The 18,615-nt window shown below is 45.6% G+C and overlaps 1 long non-coding RNA gene across 1 annotated transcript in view; it reads left to right on the top strand.

Annotated features, from left to right (window-relative positions):
- LOC147651986 (uncharacterized) overlaps positions 1 to 18,615 on the top strand; it is a 35,455-nt gene that overhangs the window by 13,259 nt on the left and 3,581 nt on the right. The window lies entirely within an intron of this gene.

Raw genomic sequence — 18,615 nt, 5'->3', positions numbered from 1 at the left:
TGTACTTTAGCTGATAAACAGCTTGCCTACTTTGCATGGCAGGAAGCCCTGCCCCGCATGGGACTCAGTGTTTCTGAAGATGCCATGCGTGCTTTATTTCAGTGGGTAAAAGAGCAAGGTTTTGATATAACTATGGACAATGCCTTTGATCTCGAACTTTGGTTGTCGATAGAGGACCATTTATGGTCAGAATTCATTAACGGAGATATCAGCGTGTGTAGCCTGGCAGCCACCTGGGGAGTGCTTTTTAAAGCGCTGAAACAGAGCCAGTCTGAGGACAGTGAAACCGGGATGAGAAACTTTGATGCCGAAAGTTCCTCCGTTGTACAAGATGGGAAACTGAGAGATGAAACCATGAGTGAGCTACGTAGTACTCTTTCAGCTCTGCCCGGACTCTCGGAAGACTCTGGCGGTGAGCGGGAGCAATCTGCAGCCCGAAAATCTCCCTCTCCAGGGATGTCTGAGGGGCCGCCATCCGCAGAGCTCGGCGCGCGGGCTTTGCCAGCAGAAGGGCCTCCCTTCAGCCCCCACCACGCCCGGCGTGCGGGCCGCCGCCGCCGAAGAGTCCGAGCGTGACTCCGGAATGATGCGGGGCGCTGCCGCCGAGGGGTCCGAGCGCAGCTCCGGAACACCCTGGGCCGCCGCCACTGAGAGGTCCGAGCGCGGCTCCGGAATGACGCGGGGCGCCGCCGCCGGGGGGCCCAGGCAAACCAATCCCCCCTTTACCAACGCGGCAGGGTGCGCGGCTGCCCCCGGCAGAGGAGCGGCGGGCGGAGGAGAAACAGCAACCTGGCGTTCCCCCTGCACCTGACCGCCGTCACCGGCCGCGGACCAAGCGGCTGCCGGCCGGCCGCGAGAACCCTGAAAAACCCGAGCTCAAGCCCAGATCTGGGGCCGGGGCCAGGCCCGTGGCGGGCATCGCCCCACCCTGCGTCCGAAGTGCTGGCGAAAGAGCGGCGAGGGGGGGGGCCGGCGGCTTCGCTCGCCCCGCGCGTGCGCGAAACACGCTCCAGCGGAGAGAGGAGGGGGGCGAGCCTCGCTTCCCCCGCGCTTGCCGTGCTGCGATCCCGATCTGAGTTCTAGCAGCGGCCCCCCCGCACCCATAAATGTGGCGGGGGGAAAGAAAGACAGCGGCAGGCCCCTCCGCCGGGACCTTCCGCACCAGCCCGAAGAAATACCTCAACGAGTTCGTCAGCTCCAGCGGCCTGAGCCGCGCCAGAGTCCTGCAGTCCCTGTGGGACCCAAATTTACTCACTTTGTACCTTTTACGTCTTGTGTTTACAGAGCTGACAACCAGCCGCGAGGAGATGGTAACTTCAAATTCCCTGAACCTTCCTGAAATTCATGAACTACTGTTCAAACCCGATGAACAACAACAGCAACCATACAAACTTTATAAATCCCTCAAAAACCTCTCAATTATATTTGAAGAAAAAATCCAGTAAAAAAAACAAACAAACAAAAAAAACCAACAAAAAAACAAAAAAACAAAAAAAACGGGATAAGAAGAGGGGATCAAAGCAGCATAAATTGCATTGTGCATTGTTTTTATCACTTTGGTGTTCTTTCAAACTACTCTGTTGACATGTTAGACTGTCAATTCGAACAGACTAACAGTGTTGTATATAGTGTGTGTATTAATTCACTGAATTAGAAATATTAGACTCAACCATCAAGTCCTCGCAAGGAGAACAAATCTTAAATACCAAAACATAAGCCAAAATTCTAGATGAATTCTAGATCAGCATCCATTCAAAGTTCTAGCAAAGAAACCTCTTGTGCTGTGTTTGTTCTCTCTCCTACAAGGGCCCAGTAGGATATAACAAACACTGCCTCTTTTATTTTTTCTAACAGAAAGGGTGAGTTATGGATGCTAGCTTTGGAACGGGCTGCAGGGAGCTGCAGAAACTGCAGGCCCATGGCCTCTCAGTCCTGCCTGAGAAGCTAGCTTGGGAAATTCAAAGGAGGATTTCAAAACAATCCTCAGAGACAGAAAACAACTGCCAGGTGCTGTTTGTCTGTCCTCTTGTTTTCCCTTGCAGGAGAGAGTCAGGGGGGTAGTGTGCCCCTGACCAATGATGGTGATGTAGCACTTTGCTAACCAATAAGAGTTTCCTTTCTGTGCTTTCCACGTATCTGTCTATAAGACAGGCCTGAAGCAATAAACTAGAGGAATTCTCGTGTTGAAACTCCCTTGAGAGTTTGTGTCGTTCTTTATAGCCGTTCCCAATCGGAACGACAAGCGAGTGCCACAAAAAAAGGGGAAGCACCAAGCAGCTAATGTTATAAACACTAATTGGATTTTTCAGGAATAAATTACTTTTGCATGCCAAGTTTAGGTTTCGATTTAGATATACAGAGACGATAAAAGGTAAAGTGATATATAGAACACATAGGCAGAATGTAGAGAAATGAGATGATGAGTTCTGCAGGTGTGCCTTGGAAAGAACACCATAAAGCTGTGCTTTCACACCAGGAGGGTGCTGTACAATGCAGTTCAAACCTGCTATTTCATACAAACTGGAATGGAGTCCTTGTTAAAGCAGGGCTGAAGAGGGAGGGATGGCTTGCTGAAGGCAGCTCCAGCTGCGAGCAGCACTCAGCAGCCACAAGCACCGCTGAGAAAAAGGAAGAGCAGGGTCGGTGATCACCAAGCTCTCTCCAGGAACTGCGTGGTCAGGGAGAGCCAGCAAGAGGAAACACAGAGTTAACTGGGCCTTGGAAGGGATTCTGGTGTTTGATTTGTCGCTCAATGGACAGCACTACTGGGAGGACGGAATACCATTTTTATTTATACACAAGTCATCAATTTTTTAAGTGTTGCTGTATCTACCTGGTAGGTTCTTTCATCTTCCAGTAAAACCATTACTATAATTGTTTACTACTTTTCATAAGGTGGGTTTTTATGCAGGACATCACGATTCATTTTAGAGCCACACAGAGTTAAACATTTCAGTTTCATCCAGAAAAATAAATATCTGATAATTATCAAGATCAGCTTGATTTTAATTACCTTATTCAAATGACTTTCTCTTCAATCACCACTAGAATATACTGTCTGCAAGGGTCAAAGCTTCCCTGGCATCCACTTCAGAAGTTTGGTGTCCCCTGTGGGACTTTGGTCACAGCTACTGAAAAAGCCGTGGGACACATTTAAAATAAAATTTCATATCCAGGCAGAGGCAAAATGGATCCTCTGATGGAACAATCCCCTTCCACATAGGTGCAGGAAAGCACAATTACAGGGATTTGATTTCAGAGCATATCATACCCTCCCAGTACATTTGTTTAGAGGTTCCTCAGTTACTGACAGCTCAGTCTTACTCAGCTAAGCTTTTCTAAAGCTGCATTTAAAATGAGCCCTGTCCTCTGAGCAGCTCAGAGAGCCCTGAGTACAGCTGTGCAACAGATGTGTGACACACCAGTGTTTCCTAAGCCTAACCCCAATGGTAAGAGGGCTGTTTCACACTCCATTTAAAAAAAAATAACTACTTTTTCAAGTAGATATTTCATTTTATAAAAACATGAGCCATTTTCTATATGACAGATCTTTTTACATATGGAAGTTTATAAATATTCTTCTCAGGTTTGTTGTTTTCTCTGTAAGTTTTACCCCATGGAGTAAGAAAGATACCAGTTAAAAATTGTCCACTGCAATCCCCCTTCTTAGCTTAGAAAAAACTAACACCAAAAATTAATTTACCTGAATTAGGGAAAGATTCCCTTAATTAGGACACTATCTGCACGGTAGGACAATTAGTTAGTGCCAGCTCCCCTCCAATTCTGTTATTTTGTGTGAACATGGCAGTCAAGTGCAGGTTACGTGAGTTGCTCCATTTTCTGCTTTTGCTGCATCCAAAGTTTGGATGATGAACACCGTTTAATAAATACTTTGGAATGATAGTAGCAGACAAGAGGAGATGACTGCAGAGCTGTTAGGAAGGAAGTTTCAGATCATTCATTTGCTATACAGAAGAGCCAAGCTGCCCAGAAGCTGCAGCAGCAATGGAGATCCACTCACACTTTTTGGATGCATGGTGCAGATCCTCTCCAGGGCTTCTGCGGCTGTTCTGCACCCGTTTATAGCTTTAGTTCCAGATTTCCTGCTTTGGCTAACTTGGAGGCAAGAGGACACCTCCCTAGAGTAAGAAAAGCCAGAGGTACAGCAGAAATAGCCTCTAGATGATGGGCTCAGAACCAAGGTGTGCAGGACACAGCATGTGACAAACGCTGTCACGGCCATGCTCTACATTTTAACATCAAGCTCTGATGGAGGGGCCCCAAGTCACTCCTAAGATACCCAAAACTGCTCCAAAGTTATTGGCAGTCATGAGATGATGGCAGAGACCTTCATATAAAAGCAGAGGATGATACCAGAGGCCCCAGGGATATAATGAGTAGCAGTTAATTACTGTCCCAGAAGGAACATGACCATGAAACTGGTTTAAGAGACAGAAACATGAACAAAAAGCACAAAGAACTGTGCATGGGGTGAGCCTGTGAAGGCACAAGGAAAGAAAAATAAAGTGATCCTCATCATTCATGAATATTACAGAGTAGGAGCACTACTCTGTTCCTTCTTTTCTTGCCCCCCTGAGAAAAGGAGGGGAAAAGAGTTAACTATGCATGTTCATACATAACTTGAATTATTTCAATACTGTCTCTGGCACACTTCCAGTAAAATGTCTGCTAGGTTTTCTTACACCCTCTCAGGTATTTTATTTCTCAGATTGACTGAACCCAAGACACATTAAATTTAAACATGACTTTTTTGGAATTCAGAATTAAGTGAACAAACTAATGCCATTCAATAGAACTCAACAAACCAGCTGCCTAGACAGTAATGAAAGTTACAGCAGTGATTTACAATGGCTACCAGAGGAGACTGAACACAGATCTCTGTAATCCATGTCCAGAGCAGTGGCCTGTGCTGGCAGTACCCCCTCAAAGGCCACAGGAGGTTTTTATTTCCGGCTGTCCATACCCACTGGCCTGTTCCCTCCCTGGCAGTGTCTCCACGGTGTGTGGCTCCCTCCAGCCACACCAGCCCTGGGAGCTGCCAGCTGTGCACAGCCTCACACCACCTCAGAGCATACGAGAAATACTTGGAGATGAGGAAATGCAATAAAACATCTACAGCAGTGACAAAGGTTTGTTCCTGAGGAGCTCTCACTTGTACGAGGACATCACTTTCCCAGGTCCCGTTCGGTTCCCGCTCACCTACGCTGGATTTGGGAACTTTTAGTTTTCTGCACACTCAGTATTCTTTGCTTGACAAACCTTCACAGTTCATCTGTGTAGGAAAATACATCGCTGCAGCTGGTACTGTCTCATCCCTGAATGAACGGCTATTTCTCCTCATAAGAACTGTCCTTTTTCCGGAGCCAGAGCCAATGCCATTTTTTTATCAGTTACATTGCTGCTGATCCCAGTCAAAGAACAGAAAGAAGAAAATCTGTCTCAATTCCTACACAATTAAGACAGATCAGGGAGAACAAGTATAATCCCTAAAAATGACATTTCCATTCCACTCTTCTACTCCAAATGGAGCCAAAAGCAAAGAGAAACAAAGCTTTTGAAAAGTGAGGAGCTTCAGATACTCATGAACTCTGAACTCTTTTCTAAGTGCTGAAGTTAATTCATGATGTGGGGGGAAACAATTTCTCCACAGGAATGTTGCTTTCCTTTTTCCCTAGAGCTGTTGGAGACATGAAAACAGGAGGCTGTTTTCAGACATGGAAGTAAGCAAGAATTCCAAATAACCCCTAAGTATAACTTTCACAGTAATCAATCTCCACACAAATAGCAGCATGATTTTCCAAAGCTGCTGGATTTGGCATCCTAAGAAAAAGCAGTTATCTCATATTCACATATTCTCATAGGTCATAGCTGACCAGACCTAATCTTCATTTAAGCAAAGAGAGTGTTCCAGTATGGAACCAACTGTGCAGACTCAAATAATGTCTAATGCTTTTTTAGAAAATTCTGCAACCACCTTCATTGGTTGGTTTCTCTCCAGTTCTTAGCCAAGAGTAATTAATTCCATTCCCAGGAAACTGCATTTAATAATCTCCCAGGACACGTTAATTTTACAGAAACAGTGCACATGTGAGTTGGAAAAATCTAAGGCACACAGGAAACCAAGGAGGATCGCTACTAACTGTAGGGCTGTGCTCATGTTCTTGTCACGAAGAGCCACAATGCCCCCAGTGACCTGGTTGAACACAGTCTCTCTAGAGCTCTATTACTTCCAGCCTGTGGAATCTGGACAGTTTTCCAGAGCAAGGAACAATTTTTGCACTATTTTTATTCTATAGGCTCAGCTTTTTTTCCATCATAAAAGATTAAAGTTGCCCATGACATGTCCAAGTGCCAAGTGCCTTTTGACTGCTCCCAACGTGCCCGAGGATCTCAAAGGAGAATTCCATGTGGGTAACAGTTAGGACATACAGACACACTGCTGGAATACACACAGAGAAGATTTACATTTATTAAAAAGCACATGTAAAAAAGGCTGAATTGATAACTACAAGATTAGACATGGTGGGGAATCTGGTTAAAGTATCTGTCAAGTTGTGTCACAAACTATAGAATGGATGCAGATTTCATGAACAGCTGCACAGCTTATGGTATCAGATAATGATGTATATGAATGAACATTAATTTAATATTAAGCTGATATAACTTGACTTCCTGATGTTCAACACAGTATTTTTAGTCTAAGAAATACCTCTTCTTAGTTACTGAAGCAGCAGAATTTCAATTCAGAGTGAAGCATGTACATTTTAGCAGCATTAGGCTCTGCAACTCCTAGCTTTGGTCTTAAGTTTTAACTGTGAGAAGCCCCTAGCAGTGCAATATTTAACTTACCAGTTCTCAAGTATTTTCAAATGTTCATCAAGGCTACCTATGTTTAGTGGCAGCAGCACGCCTCCATAAAACATCCAGACACTTTGTTTGCATCAAAACCCCCCGTTTATGTAAGAGAACAAAACTCCCCCATCCCCAGCTTGTAAAGATAATCCTGTGACACTGCCAGCAAAGCACAGACCCAGCCCTTCAGAGGCAGAAGGGAGAGCTGTGATGTTCCTGCCAGAGGCCCCAAAAGAAGAACCGAGGTGCTCTCCTAAAGCAGAAGGGCCGTGCTTGGGCAGCCGGCGCTGCGCTCAGTGCGTACCGAAGCAGGGATGGGAAGGGTTAACCAGCCTTAGCTCCCCTGAAACAGCAAGTACAGCAATTCGGGAGGAAGGCAGCACTTGGCCAACAGACATTATTAGGATGGGCCAGGCTCCCTGAATGAGGCATTCAGTGTCACTTATCTCAGCTGGGCCACTGCTTGCCAAGGGCAGCTGCTGTCCTGCCCTGCCTGCTGCCCAGCCCTGCCCTGCCCAGTGACTGCCCAGTGAGTGCCCAGTGAGTGCCCAGTAACTGTCCAGTGAGTGCCCAGTGAGTGCCCAGTGACTGCCCTGTCCTGCCCAGTGACTGCCCAGCCCTGCCTGCTGCTCTGCCCTGCCCTGCCCACTGTCCAGCCCTGCCTCTCTCCTCCAGCCCTCCCTGGCTGGGTCTTGCTCTCACAAGTGCCCTCAGTGCAAATCACAGGGATGTGGAGAAGAGTTAAAACAAGACATGAAAGTATCAATGACACACTTCAGTAACACATCCACTTCAGTGTTCTCTTCCTACAGTGGACTCCCTTTAGCCAAGATTTATGCAGAATACATTCTCATTTCTTTTTAACTCCTGCAGACTGTTATTTTTCCCTACCTGAATTTGCCAGTGAACTATCTACCATCTTAAAAATTATAACTTGCTCCTCCTCCAAGAATTACACTCATATACAGGTATAACATTATTCTAGGGGTTGCACCTCTTGCAAGCTGTTGCTCACATCCCAAGGTGTGCAGCTCTCCTGCTACCAGATCCTGAAGTGCCTTCCTTCCCTGGAGACTTTGTTCAAGAGCTGTTGAGAACCAGCTAGCTACCTGAATAACATCAAACTATTTCTATCCCTGATCATCCACTCAGGATCTGTTCCTGTTACAAATCTTACTCTCCCTGAAAGGCAAACTTGGCTGTTTCCAAAAGCCCTTCTCCATCTCACAGCTCTGCCAGGCAACCCCTGAGCCCTCATTTCCCCCAGCACAGAAGCAGCTGCAGCAGACAGGGGTGAGTCTGAGCAGCCAATTCATTTCCCTGCAGTTCCATGCAGCTGCAGGAATAAAGGAACCCGACAGTTCTCAGTAATACCCAAGGGGGTAATGCGTGCCCTAAGAGTGACAGGAACTGAAATACTGTATCTGCAAGGCCTGGGAGGAGAGCATTCCTCCTGTGTCCCTAGCCATTAATTACAGTGCTAACTAGTGCTTTTAGCAGCTCCTGCCACACTGCTCCTCCGTTCTGGGGAGACCTGTGGCAGTCAGCAAGGCACAGCTGGAAGGGGATACTGGGGCACTCGCTCCTTGCACTCGCTCACATGAACTGCACAGAAGAAACAAAATCAATGCAGTCTGACACTTTCTGCAGGTTTCCACTTTCCCACGGCACGGATTTATGTGCCTGTCACGGGGGGATGTTCTGGAGAAGGAGTCCTAGCACTGTGCTCCCAGTGCCACTGACAGTGTCCAAGACATGAAGTAATACACCAATCACAGGGCATTCTTCATGCTTGGATGTGGCTTTCTGAAAACCTGATACTATCAACAAAGAATAAAGCAAACTCCTGGCTCCACCACACCCCAAGCTCCACTTCCAAAAGCAGTAACTTTCAGAAAAGCAATGCAATGAAGTTCCCTCGTCCCAGAAGAGCCTTGTACCAAGCAGACAGCATCAGTTCAAACACTTGTGGTTGTACAGCTGACCCTGCTCATGCAGCACCGATGTAACGCCTCTTTTACTGACCACCCTTCACCCAGCTGACAGAAGGATAATTTAGAATAACAATTTTCAATCAACGAAAGTACTGAAGAAAGTGAAGATTCTCATTGTGCTGAAAAAGAGCTATTAAGTACAAATTTTCTTACAGGTGACTGGACCTAAAGTAATATTTCACTGTGACTAACCTTTTTCTTTTAAGGGAAGCAGGCTAAAATCTATTCATGCCTAGAGAAAGAGAACAAAACCCCACAACTGAGCATCTACACATGGGAAGTTTTTGAAATTATATCCCTGACAGAGCTGTGGATGGAACAAGTAGAAATGTAGCCAATCTTGTGTTTCTCTTCAACAGTGGTTGAACACACCTCTGTGCTTACTGGCAACAACACTTTGCTCATTTTAGGGATTTGATATATACCTCCTCAATATTAAGCTGGTATTACTCTTAAAAGCAGTAGTGTGACAAAGAATAATTTTCATCAGTCTGGGTTTCATTTCTCAAGTCCAAAGTATCTTGTGAACCTGTAACATTGGAGAGGTAACTGAGTCCATTCAGCATACTGACACGCTGCAGAGAAGGAATCTGGATAAACTCCTCTGCTGACACAGGTGCAGTGAAGCACACGAAGCTTCATGGATTTACCACAAAGGAGAGTTTGATCAGAGACAGTTACCTGATGTGCCACAGAAATAATTTCACTCAGCAGTGGACATGACACAGATCTCAGTCTTTACGGTCCCTTCCAACCCAAAGCACTCCGTGACTGAGAATATGCAGAGGGCTGATCCTCACATTTAGGGCCACACCACTGGGGATGGTTTTAGCTCCTCCATCCTTACATTCCTGGGACACCTTTCTAGAGACATGGTGGAACATGAAATTTACTTTTATTTACAGTTGTGTACATTAAGTTAATAAAACAACCCCACGATGGCATCCTGATGAAGCAGGGGATCATAATTAACCACACCGTATCTCCCAATACCCTGTTCTTATTTTCTTTCATGATACGGCTGCAGAGAACACAAGGATGAGAGAACTCATGAAAAAAGCTATGAATATATGGGGATCCTCATATCCAAAGTGCATTTATGATGTCCAAAACATCATACAAACAATATCCTCATTGCAATCCTGCCTCAGCAGCAGCACCATGGTGATGCAGAGCGCTCAAGTTTCATTTGATGCTGTAGCCTATATAATTTAAATTGTTTGATGATGCTGCCCCTTAAAATTTTACAGCTGCAGTTATTTATTCAGCTAATTTCCATGGTATTTCTGATACAAACTACTATAGTTTTAAAGAAAAAAGTATTTTGAAATTTATGCTGTTATGTAAAGATGAGCAGATATGTAATTTTTATACTCAAAACTTTCCATGAAAAGGAATACTTTGATATATACACCTAAAAAAATCAACTTGTTCAGAAGCATCTGGCTAGCACTTAGACAGATGTATGATGAATGATGTTTTGAGGATATCTGAAGATAGATGACTAGCTAAAACAACATTCGAAAAGCAAATATTTAAAATATAGTAATTATGTGGGCTTTCAGGTGTATACTGAATATTCATAGTCAGTCTTAACGAGTATTTCCTGCTGAAGTTCTCTGCCCCTTCACAGTGGCAGATTTATCACATTTTTCCAAAGACAGAAACATTTTGCCATTAGTGTCTGGTTACTTCACCTGCAAGTTCTAAAGATTGATAGCGTCTCTCAGGTGGTCTGAGAGCATCACTAGCTCAGAGGTGCTGCTCTCAGGGACAACTGAGAAACATTTCCATTTCTTAGATTGAGATTTGCAGGGCCCACTTTTGGTTTTAGCCAAAAATCAAAGCCCTGGATCTGCCATTGCAGTTGGTGTGCACAGGTAGCCCTCGCTTGGGAAGAATCCTGAAGGAAAAATTGTTCAGCTTGGATACAGCAACGCTGCTGGGCATTAATGATCCCACAAAACACCTCGGAGGGTTTGCTCCCTCCCTTGCAGGGAGGCTCAGAGCAGGGACCTGATTTTCAGACCCAGCTGCTGCAGTGATTTCCATGGGAATCATTGGGAACACTGCACTCAGAGCATCAGCCAGCCCTGTGCACCGTGAGGAGCATCCCAAGAAAGCTCCCTTATCCCAAACCCAGGGACTGCTGCTGCAGCTGCCACTCAGGACTGAAGAGGTTTGAGTCAGGAGGGTGTTTCTAACTGGAGTGTTGCCAGAGCTGCTCCCCTCCAGTTAGGAAATCCAGTATTCCCAGTCCTAGCGGAGCTTCTCAGCTGGCCAGTGCTGGCCTTCCCTGGAGGTGAGTGCACAACAGCCACACTTCTGTTCCTAAACCTGGGTCCCTGAGCGCTGAAGATGAGACAAGGAGCATCAAGGTAGTGTTCAAAAAGGAGAGAAACCCTGGAGGAAGGCTGCCTTTGCCTTCCTAGCCTCCTGTCGCTGTCAAGCTGCTGCAGGGCAACATTTTGCATATAAATCAATGCCGCAGGGTGATTTTCCCAGAATAATTATGGCTTGGATCCAAATCTCATTTACCTCTCCCCAAAGAGACGAGAGAAAAAAGACAGTATCTGGATGTGGGGGGAAAATAAAGATCCCAGATGTGGGGATTTAAACAAACGAAGATAACTGATAATAGGATTTGCAGAGTAAATTAAGCTGCACACCAGCAGAACCTTACTGTGCCTGCTGACAGCACCTCAGGGCAATCCCCTGGGAATGCAGCCACCGCTCTGCTTCAGGGGATGCTTCCCGGAGCCCAAATTCGCCAGTTGCTCTGAGCAACTGCGTGTAAAGAGATCACTTCTCTGTCCTAATTTGATGATGTGAATTTCTTAAGGGGGAAAACTAGTTTTTGTCATTATTTTATTGCCAATTTTCCTAATGAATTACAAAGACCAAGAACTATGCTGAAAGCCAATTCTCACATAGTAAGGGTGAAGAAAAAAGAAAGCTCAGTAAAATCTGATTTTCCTCATCACTGGCTGTTTCACATCCCAATAATCCATTTTTGGAACACATTCTAATCTCAGGCACAGTGTGGGCATCCCAGCATACCTAGGAAAAATCTGTTACGGCGCATCATGCGTGATATTAGAATCTGGCCCTTCCACTGGAGATGGAACATTTGCATGAAGTTTTTACAACTTTTTATAATAGCCATATTTTCTAATATTTGCAACGGTGCACACTGCAGCCTGGACTGCCTTTCATTCCACAGATGGCAATTATGAAAAGCCCTCACATATGGCAACTACACAAATAAATTTGTGTTAGACTGAAGTGTAGAACTCCCCCCAGAGCCCAGCCCCTGAACACGGTCCCTTTCCTGAGAACTCGGGCCCTTCTCCCGCAGTGAAGTCAAGCAGCAACGTCAGGAAGTCACTCAGAACCAAGAGACACCAATTGCTGTCATCTTACCCTGATTTATTCCCACGGCTTGAGGGTGAATGAAGTTTGTGAATGTATTCAGGAAAGCCTCTAGGCATGGATGTAACTTCACAGACAGAACTAGCCCCGGGGAGATCAGTCACCTCTCTACTTGGACAGATTATCAACGTTTGCTTCTGGTTTCTTTTCTCCCCCAACCAAGTGTGTACTTGACTTGAGGCACAACCCAGGCTGTTCCCCAAGGCCTTTCTAAGCAGCTTTCACTGCTCTCCAGGAATGCTGAGGAGGGGCCAAGGCCCTGGCAGGAAGGGGCTGGAAGGCAAACACACACTGGGGGATCACTGGATGCTGGATGCTCTTCACCAGTGCAGCTCCTTAAATGTCTTTAAAGCAGTTTTCAATAGCATTTGTTAAATTTTCCTTCAGAAAGACATAATCTGTTGTTTGCCAGTTTATTCTCTTAAAACACTCCAGTCAACTCCACTGCAGTCTTAAACACCAATTACTTTATTTTCCAAGGGCTTCACTTCTAAGCACGTGTTAGTTTTTATTAAACCTAGATAGAAAACACTCATTCTCTTACTACTTTTTGAAATTACCTGTAATTCTAAGTCACGGCCCTCCACTCTAACGTCAGCTTGTTCAATAGCTACAGAGGCTGCAGAAAGATGGCATGGCCTTTCTTTCCCTGCATCTGAGATCAGTGTAGCTTGCTGCATGATTTAATGGCCATACAATCTGGAAATGTTAAGTGCTAGATAAATGTATATTATTTTGCCTTACTGAGATATTCACAGCGCTTTCACTTTGATTTTTCACCTGTCATTGACTAAACTGTCACCCAATACTGGCCTCAAGATTTATACTTATGTTTGTGTAATAATTTTCAGAGTTTCAGATCAAGCTCCACAATATCTCTGATTTTTGGTAGCAATCCAGCTCCAGGTTTTGTGGAGCCTGCTGTTTTTTTAATAATACAGTAATAACTTCATTTTTTTCATTTGCTGCATTTTCCTCCCAAATCTCTGAGAAGCAAAACACAAATCATTCTTACAAGGGCATTAATATCCTGGTGTGTTTTCCTGACTTATCTTTCCAAGCCTGTTTTCTAACTACATACTATTTATTTGGCAAAAATATGGAGAGAAAAGGCTGAGTTGCAGACCCTCCCTGTAAATCTGCAGCATCTCCTTGGAAGCAGTGCCACTCTGCTCATCTCCATTGCATCTCCTGCAGCTGATGGTTTGCCCTGAGCGTGTTAACCCTTGTGCCTGCCTTCAGTGCAAATCTACATAAAAACAATAAAAGCTGAAGTCTTCTCTAGTTTATCAGTAGATAACCTGAACCCCTCAAAGAACCATGTGAAAAATGAGGTTCATAATTTTTTATAAAGAATTTAAAAGTTTAATATACAATTAGGAGATAAAAATAAAATATACAGATGTGACTGGGTGTCTCTGCATTCAGCCAAGAGAGCACACCTTACTGACAAAGGATTGTCCCTTAAAAACAGAACCCTACTACATATCCATAAATTCTCATACATATTCATACATTCCTCTTAAGTTTTGGATGTTCCTTTGTTTAGTTTTTACCTTGCTCCCTTCCCAGTAGATCAATCTTCTTGGCACCACTGGGTTTTATATCCTCTGATTCGGATGCAATAAATCCTTCTCTTGTGGGACTTGGAGGACTGCTGTCTTCATCTGGACAAGATAATTTTAATAATGCAGGGGGGATGTCTCTGACTATCTTTTCAGTCTCTGGGTTATACAAACAAAAAGTTTGTGCTTTAATATCATGTTATAGCTTAATATATATGTGTATTACTCCACTATTTCTAAGTTTCATCAATAACAGAAATAAAAGAAACTGTATTAGTACAACAAAGTTTTCTAACCTTATACATATAGTATTCATTTTAATATTTGCAAAAAGCCAATAATGTAATATTCACTTATAACAACCATCAGCTAACTGCAGCCATCTCTGCTGTTTGTGGCCTGAGTAACTCCTGAGCTGAGGAGAGCCTCAATGTCTGCTTTGATGCAGCCACAGCAGCAGGTTCTCAGCTCTGAGCTTCTGTCCTGTGAGCTCCACATCCCTCTGCACCTCCAAAGCACCCCTAGTCCTGCTCCAGCCTGTCAGCCCCTTTGCAGCTGCTGCTCCCATCAAGGACAGCAAAAGCCTTCAAACCTCCAACAAAACTGACCTGTGGCAGTAAGATGAGGACATCGTATCTGGTTGGATTTCCACCTGCTGAAATCCCAGTGATGTGCACAGGATGCACAGCAGCCCACAGTGTACCCCACTACCATCCACTGCCAACAAAACTGGCTTTTCCCCTAACTCTGCAGCTCTTTCCTTCTCACAGAACTCAGTTTTCCTTTAAGAAAAGCCTTCAGATGTTCAGTTCCTCTAGCTCCCCAGCAATTTTCCTCTGGAAATAAAGCTTTGTTCGTGACAGTGATACTGCAAGTCAGTGTTTCCCAGCATCCTTCTCCACTTCTTTCCCCTTATCTTTCCAGTAATTCCCACGCTACTGAAAGCCAACAGCTTTGTTTGCAATCCTGCCTTCTTGTGCACCAGAGCCTTCACAACAGCTGCTTTGATACACTGCACATTTAAGCCACTTTGCTCATTAAAGAAAAAATAATTAAGAGCAGTTTGTTCATTTTCAAGTAAACAAAAAATTCAGCACTAAAAATTCAACGGAGAGACTCCTCTGCCTATATCCATTCATCTCACCTGGCTTCCTTGAAACAAAATAATCCATACACAGCAGCTGCTCCAAAAGGCCTCTCTATAAACCAGCCCCAAATGCACGCTTGCAGTGGCTGTGCTGGAAGCACTGCAGGAGTTAACCAGGAGATCAGATGGGTTAGGGGCTGTCACAATGGCATTCCCTGTCTCCCCAGGGTTCCCACACATGCAGGCAGCAGCTCCCAGCTACACTGGGGAGAACTGGAATCAGGAGCCTTTGCAGACAGGTGTGTGCACGGTGGCAGCAGCATTTTCCAGCTCTGCTCTGTACTGAGGTTAAATCATTGTGAGCTCTCACAGGGAGGGACCAGATTTTACTCTGGTCCTAAGTGACAGCTAAGGAACAGAGTTTTGGTTCTACCTAGACTGGGTGTGTAGCACAAATAACATTGATATATGTTGTTCTAACCTCTCCTTTAAAAACCTGTCTTCTGGAAGAGTAAAGATCTCCTGTCTAGACGGAAACTCTCATTTTTCTGTCTGGGCAGGAAACCAAATCATATAGCAGTAAAAATTACAAAACAGAAATGAGGGGGAAAGGAAAAAGGCAGAGAGGAGCAGAAAACTTACTAATTTACTTTTTCCCAAGACTGAGAAAAGATAAAGATCTTTCTAAACACATTTAGAGCATCAAGCACAGAGAAAGCAGATCCTTGTAACCACAAGGCAGCATCCATGTTTGTGTTCATCACTATCTGTATGTGTGAACCAAAATCCCACTGTACCTCTCCTCTCATGGCCCCAGGAAGAGAAACTTGCAGGACAAGGTCACTGTGCTCCTGCAAGCTGCAAGTCCATGAGCCCACTTCCCTGCAACCCTTCATTCATCTGTGTGTAATTAACAGTTCCTGACATTGATATTAGAGGAATTTAGTGACTGATGAGTGACAAGAACACGTTTCTTGTCAAGTGACCTACTGCAGCTGTGTCCAGCAATGCTGGCAGTGCTGTGTGTGCACAGTTCCTCTGCGGCTGACACCAGGCTGGGGCTGTCCCACGCTTGTCCTGCTTGGACTCCTCAGCACGCTCTTCTGGCTGCAATTCCTTTTGGGCCTGGATAAAACAGACATTGCTGAAATGGTCCTGTCATTGTGCAGTTCCCAGCTGAAGCTGCCAGGGCACATCTCTTCCCTAAAGGATGTGCTGTGTGTGTGCAGCGTGCTGCTCATGCCGTCTCCCAGAGCGGTGCAGTGAAACACGGTCAGGAGGTCAGCTTTCTCCAGTATGCTGCAGTGAAATGGACTGTAGAACACTCCTGCTGTGTGTGAGAGCAGGAGGAAAGGATATTGTAACAGCCATGCTCAACACAAGGTAGAACCAGAATTTTAAACACAGGATGATGATTGCATTTCTCTGTTGGAATTCAGTAGAACTGCAACTTACAACTCCTGGAGGATTTTTCCTGTCCTATAAAGGGTGAATAGGTCACAGGGGAGCCTCCCTCCAGAAGCCACGAAGATGAAGGTATGCATATAAATGCAGCACCCTCAGAAGGGTGAAGGGCTGAGTAGTTCCCAGGGTGAAGGTGGCAGCAGCTCAAGCCCAGCATCTCCATGTCTCCATTTTGCAGTTGTGTGATGCCCTCCCGGTGCAATTTCATCCCAGAGCAGGACAGGCTGCTAGTGCAGCCCTACAGTGCACTGGCACTTCTGTGGGAACAGGGAACTGCCCTCTCTTGGACACACAACTGCATCACCCATCTCAGTGTCTGTGCCAAGGCCACAGCAGCAAAGAGCAAGCAGTGCCTGGGGCAGCTGGGACGTGGGAGACGAGGACTAAGGACATCTTTCTGACTAATTAAGATGACAGAATTCAGGCCTTGGCTTCTCTTTTTGAGGATGCTCTCATGCCAGCTAGCTCTCTATCCTTAAGAGCACAGGGAAAGACCATCCACATCCAAATCCAGTATTACCCTTTAATTCCATGACAGAGCCTTTGTCTCCTGCAAACTCCTGAAGAAATACCTGACCCTAAACAAAAAATTCCACAGACTGGTTGGTATTTTTTGAGCTAAAAATAGATTTGGAAGAATTCCCAAACAAGGCCCCTTGCCTATGAACTAAGCTCCTGTTTTATTTGAGTGAAGGTATTTTTGTACACAGTGTAACAGAATTCTTCACAGTCCTTCCAAGACAGATCAGTGTCTAATAGTTCCGGTCTGATAAGCACCGATACGTGGCCAATAGATTAATCATTTGTCCTTTAGAAGTTCTGCTGCAGAATTGGAATATTTGTTTCCTCTTTGGGTGGGAGGGGCAGATAGCAGACTTCCAGACAAACAGGGAACATTTGCTCAAACCTTAGGTCTTTGCTCTCTCCTGGCTTTTCCAAGACTCCTCTGGCTGGCAGCGCAGGCAAGAGCCCAGCTACAGCAGCACAACATTGAGAAGACAGAAATGATGGTATTTAAACAGGGAGGAGTGCTTCAAAAGCACTTCCATGACATCTCCATCTGTGTAGGAAACCTGCAAGATGATTAGGATGAGTTCTGGACTCCAGCTGGACTCTTTGAAGCTATTGGATGTCCCAACAGGAAGATCTGCACAAACACAAGGCCCACTCATGGCTCAGCAGCCTCACTTGCCTGCAGCACCTGGCCATGGAAACGGTGTCTCTGTGAGCTGCAGCTCCAAGGTGATGGATTCACAGCCAGGAATGAAGGCCCAGCTGACTGCAGCAGCAGCCCATGTGCTCACTAGCAGGGCCATGGAAACACATCCCTTTGCACACTCGCTGCTCCCAGGGGAATCGACAGCTCCGTCCTGAGCGTCACGGCACCGCAGCCTGCTGGAGCGCTAGGGAAAGGGAAGGGCACACCCGTGGCACCAAGCTCATCCCAGCACTGCCACACAACTCACAGGTGCTCCATGGAGAAGCAGCATTTTGCATTTGCATTCCTGGCAGAGGGTCTCTGCTAGGGCAGCACGGCTGCTGCAGAGGCAGAGGAGCTGCAGTGAGGAGCTGCAGTGCCAAGGCCCTGCCATGCAGCTTCCCAGAGCTCAGCACAGAAGGGAGCACACTGCTCTGTACCGAGGGCCCTGCAGGTCTCCAGGGCAGCCTGAACTGTAACTGAGCTCACAGGCCAGGGGGCTTCAGAGAAAGGCAGTGTGATAATCCTGCACCTACAAGTGAGAAAGAGACAGCTCAAACGAGCCAGGCAGTTCGGACCAGCGCCGCTGCTCTCACCAGCCAGACACTCCAGTGATGGAAAAGGCTACAGCACAAAAATCATTCTGATTTTCATCTGTCACAGGAGGACAGTTTGGTTTTTTCAGCCACTGCTGTCATGTGTCACTGACAACATAACTCTGCTGTCTTGGTCAGCCCAAAGGTCCTGCAGCTCAGCACACGATTTCTGACAATGATGGCTTTAGGAGAAGAATATAAAAGCACGGCAAGAGCGTTTCATCTTTCCTTCAGCAAACCCTTCAACCTACCTGAGGAGCCAGATGTGAGATCTCCATATTATACAGCCTCTTACAGCACTTCCTTTCCTGAACCTGCCTTTATAATACTGTATTTAATCCAGCTATATTTTTGGTATCCACAACACTTTTGAGCAGCAAGTCACAATTTAATAATGGGTCTGGGG

Source organism: Cyanistes caeruleus, chromosome 8 (genome assembly GCF_971803275.1).
Source record: "Cyanistes caeruleus chromosome 8, bCyaCae1.hap1.1, whole genome shotgun sequence".
NCBI lineage: Eukaryota > Metazoa > Chordata > Aves > Passeriformes > Paridae > Cyanistes > Cyanistes caeruleus.
This window is presented reverse-complemented; position numbering and strand designations above follow the sequence as displayed.